Below are 9,338 nucleotides of genomic sequence, written 5' to 3'. Positions count from 1 at the left end.
TGGTTCACCAGCCCAATTTCTCCTGTCATTTCTAGGTCCTCGTGACCTTGGAGTAATTGCATTATTCATTGCTCTCAACTTTTGACAATTTGGCCGAGTATGCCCTTGAAGTCCGCAATGATGACACATATAGTTCGATCTAGGACCTCTTTGTGATCGTGGATGAGACTTGGCTCGAGATTCAGACCTGCCCACAGATTGATTACGAGGGTTGTTCACCATTCGTTGGTTCTCCACATTCCTTTTCTCCTCAATCTTGGGCTTCTCAGCAGTAGGGCCAACTTCAACTGACTCTTTGGCCTTTATAAACTTCACTTCTTTAGTGATATTGCCAGATGAGCTATTCCCTCTGGTATATCCCAACCCAGATTTGTCTAAAAAACTCTTTTGTGATGAAATAATATCATCTAGCTTCTTAGTGGTGACCCTCTCTATCTTAGCATTTGCTTGCACAACCTCTTGCTCAAGAAATCTCACTTTTGTGTAGGCTTCTGACAGCTCACCATTCAGTGTTTCTATCTCACATTTGGCCTCCTTATAGCGAATTAGAAGACTTTTATAGTCCTCCTCTGCCTTCTTCATCTTTCTCACAGCTGTCTTGGCTACCCTTGTGTACTCACCCGACTTCTCCAAGAGTGAGTTATAATTCTCTTGAAGATTGGTTGTACTTTCATCTTCTTCACCATCTGATTCTTCAACAACTCCCAATGATTCTTCATCACTATGTTCTCCAAGTTCTCGTACAAGCAAATTCAACTCGTCTGAAGACTCAACATGGGCAATAGTCATAAAAGCTGAATAATTCCCTTCTCCATCACAACTTTCGTCAGAATCTGAGTCGGATGAATCTAAGTCACTCAATGTCATGGCATACACTTTGCCTTTCGATTTCAAATAATTCGGACATTCTTTCTTAAAGTGTCCATGCCCGTTGCATTCAAAACAAGTAACACCTTGTGTAAATTGGGATTCTTTTCCATCTTTCCTTTTGAATTCCCTTTTCTCCCTTCCTGAACTTTGGAATTTCCCTTTATCACCAAATTTGCCATTATTCTTGAATTTCAAGAATTTTCGGAAATTTTTTACAAGGTATGCAACATCTTTGTCAATCACATCTTCATCCGACGAGTCATGGACTTCCACCTTCTCATTAATGGTCTTAAGAGCAAGAGATTTGCTCTTCCGTTGATTGGGCAGCGACATTTCATAGGTCTGAAGAGAACCAACCAGCTCTTCGACTTTGATGTCATCAAGGTCCTTACTCTCTTCAATCGCTGTCACTTTGGCACGAAAACTTTCCGACAATGATCGAAGGATCTTCCTTACAATTTTAGAATCCTTCATTTTCTCTCCCAAACTAAACTTGCTTACAACCACCTCATTCAGCTTGCTATAGAAAGAGTCAAAGGACTCATCCTCACTCATTTTTAGCTCCTCAAACCGAGTAGTCAGCATCTGCAGCTTGGTATCTTTCACTTTCTTTGTTCCTTCGTAGGTGGTCTCCAATATCTCCCATGCTTCTTTGGCAACGGTAATGTGAGAAATCCTATGAAACTCATCTGGAAACACACCACAGATAATTGCATTAAGTGCTTTACTATTAGCATTAAATGCAGCGAGTGCTGACTTATCCCATGTGGATTTTGCTTCCTCAGGCCTGGTCCAACTTATATCAGCAGCATCCCAAACAGATTCATCAATGGAGTATAGAAGTGCTCTCATGTGAACCTTCCAAAAAGCATAATAACTACCATCAAAGTATGGAGGTGCATTTAGGGATTGAGATCGATCCATCTCAATAGGGAGTCAAGGATCACATTATGGTAATGAAACCACTAAAAGTGTACCCACTTTGGTACCAATTGAAAGTTCAATTAGTGTATAAAACACCCTTGAACGTTTAGACCCCCAATTACAAAATAACCAATTCAAGCTTTATGACAAACAACTAGTGTGCGGAAAATGAACAAAAAGCTATAAATAGAATTGGTAAACAATCTAAACCAATTAAAATCACAACCGCAGCAGATAATAAAAGGTAAAGATAAAAGGGAAGGAAGATGCAAACACAAGGACAACACACAATGTGTTATCGAAGAGGAAATTGAAGCCCTCAGCATAAAACCTCTCCGCCGCCCTCTAAGCAGTAAGTAATCCACTAGAAAATGTAGTTGGGATACATGAACAACAATAGACCCTCCCAGCCTAATCTACTTAGTGTACCTAAGCCGTCCAAGCTTCTTGCTCCAACGAGGTTGCCCCGAACCTATTTCTTTTCTAGCCTCCCGGATTCCGCTACTTAACCATAGCATCAACCAATGTAGATTGATTCCTTCCTAACTACTTCCCAGAATACTAAACAGCCCTCTCACAGTAATGGATATGGTGAGAAAATGTTTTGATAAAAAGACCTCTCAAGGGTTTAACAATGGAGAGGAAGAGAGTTGAGGAATTTGAAAAGTTTCTTATGTAAAGATTGTGGATGAATCAATCTTGTTTTACTCTAAGGTTTCTCTCTCAAAATTCTCTCTGGAAGCTTTCTTTCTTTTGTGGGTATAAGGGGTATTTATACTGGGGTGAGAATGGAATGTGAAGGGTCAGGTTTTTCAAAACAGGGCTGGCTCGCGGCTTGACTGAGTTGCGAGATCCAGCCGTGAGATAACAGAATGGCTAATTGTCCTATTTTGTCCTGTAGTGCTCTAGCTAGCATGACGCTTCAACTTCTGGCATGCTTGGCACATGTGCTGCTTCTGGCGGCTTGAAGCCGCAAGTCACCCGCGAGATCCAGTCGTGAGTCTCTGTTTTCTTGCACACTCTTGAGCATTTCAACACTTTATCTCACTTACTACCCTTACAACAATCCCACCTAAATACAGGGTTACAAAATGCTGAAATACAAGCAAATTTGGCACGGAAAAAAGCCAACAAGATGGTTGATTAAATTCAACCTTACATAACCCAATAGAATTATCAAACTATACTCTTCTTTTAAAAGTTTTCTCTTCTATCACGAGAACTCTTCTTTTTAAGAGTACTCTCTTCTCTCAAGTGAATTATTCCTTTCTTACATTTTTTTTCTTTTTCCAAATCTTATATTTTGTTGGACAAGCAAGGGCGTAGCTAGAATTTTTCACTTGGAGGGGCCGAATCATGTATTTATAAGTTAGTCATAACTCATAACTAATAGCTATATTTTATTATTGAAATATAACTATAACTATAATGATAGTGAGAGTAAAAAAATAACTATGAGAAAAACAAATTGGTGATATAAGAAAAAGATCAAATTTTGTGAAAGAAAAAAAAAAAAAAAAAAAGATGATTGCAGTGATGATGATGAGAGAAATAAATAAATTAAATTTGAAGACTAAGAATGAAAAAGAAAAACACACCAATTCAAGCAATGGACATTGCATTTCACAACTGTAATCAATTTGTATTCTTAGAAAAAAAAGAAAAAGAAAAGAAAGCATTTAGAGGCTAGGGATTTATTTGGTCTTGGTGAAAGTGTATGCTTTGTTTGGGTGTACACTTGAGAAGCTAACTAAATATTGGAATTGGAAATGTCAAAATCTGGCCGTTGCTAGAATTTAAAGCAAAAAACATAAAAATTAACATAGAACTGACCTTTGTGGGATTTTTTTATGGGAAGTCATAAGTTTTCATTATCCAAAAACAAAGTAAGACAACAATAAAAGATGAGCATGAACTCTGAAGATAATGAACATCCATAGCTAATTAAACTCTAAAACTGGGGACTATTTTCTATTCAATAGTTTAAAAAACTCCAATTTTTGACAATATAATGCAAGTAGGTGGACTGCTTGGTTATCTTCTCTTTTAATATGATATTATTTAAACTAAGTTAAGAGTAATTTTGCCTAAGTTAAGACCAATCCTCTTCCATTGACAACATAAAGGCTCTGTAAAAATGTTTAGAGGGGCCAGTCATTACATTTTGTAGGAGCCCATTTTATTTTTATGCAATACTATAAGAGCAGAGGCACATATTGCCTCTGCCTTTGTGGACAAGAACTAACAATTACTTCTTCTTCTTTTTTTAGAATGAATACATTACTTCTTTAAAGAAAATTACAAAAATAGGCTCACCCATAAGTTCTGGGGGAAAAAAAAAATCTAAATTACGTGCTATGTATGAATGGATCGTAAATTCCGAAATTAATTTTTTAAAAAGAACTAAATAATATAATACCCCACAAAATTGTCACTCATTTCATCCTTATGCTGATATTTTATTAATTGTTCACCTACGAAGTACAAACTTGTGTCTTTATCGTACTAGCCCTCCATTTGTCTCTCCCTGAAAGCTCCAACTGGTTTAACTTATAAAAGATTCAGGGTTATCATCGTGCTCATCAATCCTATTTGATAGATTTTGATGCTCATGCATGTGTACTACACGTTTTGAACGGAAAAAGTCAAAATTTATTATATTAATCAATTTTTTTTAGAAGAATTATATTAATCAATTTTATGGTACCTCTACCATTTTTTGTGGTATAATATATGAATGACTTTATTATATGTTTTTTTTTTTTTTAATAGAGAGTTTCAACCTATGACGTCCGCTCTTGATGATAACACTTTATCATCAGACTAAGACATCAATCAGTTTTTGGTCAGATCTCTTATACAACCATCAGAGACTTTACCGGTTGAGTTAACTGGAACCCACACTTTATTATATATTTTGGGAACTCATTATATTTAGTAATTTGATGGCTTTCTATATATATATATATATATATAGAGAGAGAGAGAGAGAGAGAGAGAGAGAGAGAGAGAGAGACATAGTGTAACTCTTGTAAAATTATACATTTTTTACACCATAAAAGATGATGAAGAAAATAATAATATGGAAGAAAAAAAGAAATACTGAGGAAGAAGATGATGATGTGGAAGAAAAAAGAAAAGAAAAAAAGAGTTAATGCTATGTTTTTTTCCCCCTTTAATAATAAGAGTTAATGTCTAAATTATTAGGTGTAACTTGAATCATATATATATATATATATATATATGTATGTATGTATGTATTTATATTTATTAATTTGTTATTTGGCTAAAATACACTTTTTATCTTCTAAACTTAGTCCACTTCTAAATCAATCTCTAGACTTTTAAAACTTGATACTTGCGCAATAATGTATCTTAACCTTTTTATTTATTTATTTATATTATTATATTATGGGGTCATTCTATGATACCCATATATATTTTTGGTGGGTACAGTACCTGCTAAAATTAGAACCGTATATTTTACTTGCTCTAATCCTAACCGCTATTTTATTTTAATAAAAAACCTGCTACCGTTCAAGCGGGTTTAGTATAAAAGAAAAAAGAAAAAACACGAAGTCACAGATTGAGCTCTCGACTCTCTCGCGTTCTCTTCTCTCAAGCCACTTCTCTGCTCACCGGTGAAGGTTTCTCAAAAAGATCAAAATCACTTTGATATGGTGGAATTGGAAGGTTAGGATCAAAACCCTAATTCCATTAAATATGCGAAATCTCATAATTGCCATGTTTGTTTTGTTTCCCCAAATTCTTTGTTTGTTTTTTCGGAAGCAACACAGAAATCGAAGATGGTAGACATTGAGAGTTCATGTATTATCTACACTTTAGAGCATCCCCATCAGCCATGTAAACTCTTCTAAAATAGAAAAGGGTGCAAGTTTTACACATTTTGAGCAAAAAAACACCCACATCAGTGGGTGCAAAGTTGTGTATAATTTACACCCGGCTATGTAAATGAACAGTAACCGTGTATATATACACGGTTACTATTCACCGTGTAAACCATTTTTTTATTTTATTTTCTCTCTCCTCTATCAAACTACTTCTCTTCCCCAACCATTACAACAACCTAGCGTGCCAGAATCAACTAAAAATTAACCAAACACATCTACTGAAAATTAACCAAAATCAACCCAGTATCAACTGAAAATTAACCCAAAATCAATAGAAAATTAACCAAAACACATCTACACAAACAAATCTACACAGAGATACACTTGCTAAAAAAAAAAAAAAAAAACACAGAGAGATCGGTGCTTATCGGAATGATCGGTGCTTGACTGGAACGATCGGAGCTCGTGGGTCTTGGTTGATCGAAGCTCATGGGTATGGGTCTTGCCTGATCAGTACTTGTGGATCGGAGCTGTGGAGATCGGCGCTTGCTTGATCGGAGCTGTGGATCGGTGCTTGACTGGAACGATCGAAGTTCATGGGTCTTGCTTGATTGGAGCTCGTGGGTCTCACTTGATCGGAGCTCGTGGGTATGGGTCTTGCCTAATCGATGCTTATGGATCGGAGCTGTGGAGATCGGTGCTTGCCTGATTGGAGCCGTGGATCGGTGCTTATAACCGAGATGGTGTGGATTAGACCGAGAGGGAGAGTTGATTCAGAAATGGATATAGAGATGGAGATCGGTGGATTGGAGAGGCGTTGTGGTGCTTGTGATGGCTGTGGTATTGATGGAGTTCTTGCTCTGCTGCTTCTGGGTTTTGACCGTGAGAGAAAGAAGAAGAAAGAAGAGGAAGAAAAGAAAGAGGAAATGGCAGAGACAAGGAAAAAGAAAGAAAGAAGAAAGAAAAAGAGGTATTGGAAAAAGAAACGGGTAGGTGAAATATTATTAAAAAAAGAATATAAAAATATTATTTATATAAAATATATTGTATAATAGATGAACTGATGTGGGTGTTTTGTAAAAATAGATATGTAAAATGGAAAAGTAGCTTTTTCCGTGTAAAATAGATGATAAATTTACACGAGCTGGTGTGGATGCTCTTATAAGTTTGAACCAATTTGCTCTCTTCTTGTTTGTTTTGTCAGATGGCTAATCATGTTTATTATATTTGCATTTTTTAGGACTAACGTCAAATATGTTGATCATGTAGCAATTAGACTTTGCAAGCTCAATTTTGTGCTTGGCAATAACATTAATTACCTCTCCATTACAGAGAAAATATAATTATGGCCAATAGGATGGGTTTCTAATGGTCTATTAGGAGTACATATTTGTTAGTATTGTTATCTTTTCAGTATAATGCTTCTCTCCCCCTCTCTTCACATTGCCTTAAATCTAGTCCCCATTATTGTAGCTGATTTGGCTGGGTACAGTTTGTTAGAGCCTTTATTTGTTTTTTCTAAGTACAATTATAATTTTAGTCCTTATTTTTTAGAAGAGTAAATTTCATCTTAAATTGGGTTTGACTTTTAAATGGGAATATATATATATATATATATATTTTTGCAAGGCCAGGGCTGTTCCCTTCAAGGGAATATATATAGTTCAGATGGAGAAGTCATGCTTCGATGTAAAATTATGCTTCAAGCTATATTTGGTACGACGTGATTTTATGTTGGTCAATGAAATGAATTTCTTTGGGTAATGATTGTTTATTAACAACTTGAATCTAGCTATAAAGATCCTAGTTTTATCTTTTGGATCTTATTTGATACAAATAGGTATTTTTGGCTTGAACTTGTTGTCCATATATGCTATTGAATTCTTGATAATTAAGTAGGTGGCAAAACAATTGATGATTATGCATGAAGAATACTTGCATAGAAATCAATAGGTCTCAACTGTAAATTAAAAGCTTTTTTCTCAAAGCAGAGAGGTAACCATAGTTGTAGCCATCAGACTGAAATATTCTTTACTTCATGTCTTTGCTATGCATCTTCTCATGTCATATGGAGCAACATTTCATTCTTTAAGGTTTCTTTTTGTTGAAAATTAAAAAAGTTTTGATGCCATGTTAGAAGATTTAAGTTACAATGTAAAATAAGAGGTTGAGACTGATTAAGTTTTGAAAGTATTGAATTTCTTATGGAAACAAGGTCGATTGGGTTACACACATATTTGGACGGTAAGTCTACTAATTTTTTTTTTTTTTTAAGAAAAGAAAAAGAAAAGGGGGCTAGTTATATTTGTCCTCTATGCAGGAAAGGTAAGTTTGATTTTTTATTCTGCTATGTTGTTTATTGTTTGTGTGTGGGCTACTGTAATATCCCGACAAATTATATTGTTAAGTAATGAGGATTATGTACTTATTCAATCTTTGGAAATCTGATTTACTTATTTTTTATACGTAATTCCTTGAAGTTAATGAGGATTTACCTATTTTTATACATAATTCCTTGAACTTATAAGATTCAGCTTTGAAGAGTGTGAATATTAATTTCCATGTGCTGATTGAAGCTAAGTCTTTGTTTTAAGTTTTAAGTTTAACCCTAAATGACTACACGAAATTGTAATTGCAATGACTGAGTTCTATGCTGCCCAGGGGTATTTTGGTTAATTAATAATGTTAATGCAAGTAAGAAAATCAAAGAATGGCTTTTTAATACTCTGCCATTTGGTCATTTAGAAAATGTCATTTTGGAAAAATTCATTTACTTTGCATATGGTAGACAAGCTGTAAAAACCTAATGAATTATTAAACCCTTGCAATTGAATTGAATGTGTTTCCTTCGTTATATGATTGAATATGAACGTGAATATAATGATTTTTCTTTGGTTATGTGAATCATGTTTTTTGATATATGTATCTTGTGTTTGGGGAACCTCTTTGAGGTAGGATTAGGATTTCCTTGATTTTGAGAGCTAGGTTTTCTAGATGTATGTATAAGTTTATGCTAAGGTAGAATTAATAGTAATAAGCTTTGATATTTGGTATAGGTATTTCCAGCGCCCAAGTCTGAGCTCCTTCGACCTTAGGCTCTTGATTCCTCTGCTTTCAGGTAAGGGATAAGTGATATGAGATTTGGTAAGTCATGAGATTATTTGAAAAAGATTATTCTGCATTAAAAGGTTTTGAATAGAGATATTGCATACAATCATGTTTTAGACAAAGATATGTTCGTGATGCTTACAAAATCTTAAGTATATAAAATAATATGCATGAAATTATATTATGTTCTCCTATCTAAATATCCATTAAATGAAATGATTTGGTTTACATGCATTCTTATTAAATTCTCATGTAACTTACCCTTCTTGAGCTGTATAGCTCACCATTTCCACTCTTTCTGTCAACAGGTTTTATTCTGGAGCAAAGGGAGCCTTAGTTGAGTTTTGGGAGGAGTTGGTTTTAGTTTTAAAAGTATAGCCCCTATTTTGGAAGTTTGATGCTTAGCTTTGTAGTATTGTGTATTTTAGGATCTAATGAAAGTTGTGTACTTTAATATATTAAGAGATGTATTATGTGAAATTTCGAAATTGAATAACTGGTGGATTAAGTTATCCCTTGGAGTACAATGTAGATGCTTTGAATATCAATTGAAAAATTATATATTAAAGTAAAGAAACAACAATG

The sequence above is a fragment of the Quercus lobata genome, chromosome 2 (assembly GCF_001633185.2).
Source record: "Quercus lobata isolate SW786 chromosome 2, ValleyOak3.0 Primary Assembly, whole genome shotgun sequence".
Classification (NCBI taxonomy): domain Eukaryota; kingdom Viridiplantae; phylum Streptophyta; class Magnoliopsida; order Fagales; family Fagaceae; genus Quercus; species Quercus lobata.
This window is presented reverse-complemented; position numbering follows the sequence as displayed.